The 1,884-nt window shown below is 45.8% G+C and overlaps 1 pseudogene; it reads right to left on the reverse strand.

The window, feature by feature from the left end:
- Positions 1-336: 336 nt before the first annotated feature.
- On the reverse strand, positions 337-1,487 carry Dmap1-ps6 (DNA methyltransferase 1-associated protein 1, pseudogene 6; annotated as a pseudogene).
- Positions 1,488-1,884: the final 397 nt, after the last annotated feature.

Genomic DNA, 1,884 nt, shown 5'->3' on the forward strand with positions numbered 1-1,884 from the left:
AGAACCCCTTAAGAGCAGTTGTTTTTTTTTCACTAATGTAATATGTTGGACAAACACCATGAGATGTTCAATGTTTAATATTAAATTGACTTTGATATATTTGATTCTGTTCAACTGAGACTGGTAGAATTATTCTGGTGACACATTTGTTTTTTTTTTTTTTTTTTACTTCTTTTTCTTTTTTATTAACTTGAGTATTTCTTATTTACATTTCGAATGTTATTCCCTCTCCCGGTTTCCGGGCAAACATCCCCCTAACCCCTCCCCCTCCCCTTCCTTATAGGTGTTCCCCTCCCCACCCTTCCCCCAATGTCGCTCTCCCCCCAACAATCACTTTCACTGGCGTTCAGTCTCAGCAGTCTCCGCTGGCTGGCTTCATAATGTCAAACCTGCTGACTTAAAATCTGGAAACTTGATGCCTGTAGTCTCAGAAACACCCGGCTTCTCAGCCTCCTTCTTCTGGGGCAGCTTCTTCTTGGGAGCCTTGCATTCTATGTGCTGCCGCTCCGTAGTGGTGTCCGCTGCAGAAATCAACTTCTGCAGGTCTTGGCTGTGCTTCTCCTGATTTATTCCAGGTCTCAATCTTACGAAGCTCCTGTAGCAGGTACTCCTCCTTTGCCACCTGCTCTGGGGTTCGGTTGTAAAGTCGCTCCAGCTATTTCTTCCGCCGTCTCTCATGCCCAGCCTCAAATACTGGTATTTTGAGATCTGTACCTGGCACAGCCTTCACGTTGGCAAGCCTGGCACAAATGTGGTAGTACCTCTCTTTCAGGTCCTCCACAGAACGCTTCTTGAACTGCTGGTGGTCATGCCGATCGTGAATAACTACGAAGCGCAGATCAAATCGGTGGCTGAGGTCAAAGAGATGGTCAGTCTCTGCCTTAGTCCATGCATCGTCATGAAGGTAGATTTGGTACTCCTGCTCTGAGTACACTGGCACTTGCACTGTCTTATTGAACCTGGCGAAAGGGTAGTCCTTGCCCTCCACTACTGCTCGGCACCAGTGGAAAAACATAGCACCATCCTTTCAACCTGGGTTGGTAAATGGCATCCACTTCCAAGATCGAACCTTCTTGGACCCCAATTTAGCCTTCACTGCTCGATACTCCTGACCAGTGTCACTGGGAAATAGTCGGGGTGCATCCTTTTTGTCAGAGTAAAGGAAAGCATAGACCTCCCGATGCATGCTCAAGCCTCTTGAAGGTCAGAGCCTCTGAGGACTTCTTGCACTTTTCTTGTCCGGGTTCATAATATCCTTTTTGCCGATGGTCCCAGAAGCGGCATCTCCTGGATCCCCGAGTTCTAGAATGTCTTGTACCTCTGTGCTCGTAGCCATTACCCCTGAGAGATGAGATAGCATTCCGTGGTCAAGGATCAGTATCTGAGTACTCCAGCTGTAGCCCACTCCTCAGATTATCTCTCTCTGAAGCCCATTATGTTTTCTTCATCGCCTTTACTTACATTTTTTAGATCTTGAAGCATCGTATTCATTTTCTGTTTGATTGTATTTTTCTGTATTCTTTTAAAGGATTTGTTTCCTTTTGAATGGTTCCTACTTGTCTGATTGTGTTTTCCTGTATTTCTTTAAGGGAATTATTTATATCCTCTTTAAAGGCCTCTATCATCTTCATTAGATGGTTCCTGGTCTTCTCTGTACCCAGATGCCACTGGAGTACCACTGCTGTCAAGAACAAGGGTCCCTTGTCCATGATTTCCCTCAGGGCATCCATGCAGAACCTGTTATGGGGAGGGAACCTAGTTTGATTCTGAGTGAGCTCCAAAAGTATGGAGGGGCTGGAAGAGAAAGCATTCCCTGGGAGAAGCCACTCTTTAAAATGGAAGGCTTCCCCATAGTTGTCCTTAATGAAGAGACTGTCCTTGCTT

Source organism: Rattus norvegicus, chromosome 7 (genome assembly GCF_036323735.1).
Source record: "Rattus norvegicus strain BN/NHsdMcwi chromosome 7, GRCr8, whole genome shotgun sequence".
Lineage (NCBI taxonomy): Eukaryota > Metazoa > Chordata > Mammalia > Rodentia > Muridae > Rattus > Rattus norvegicus.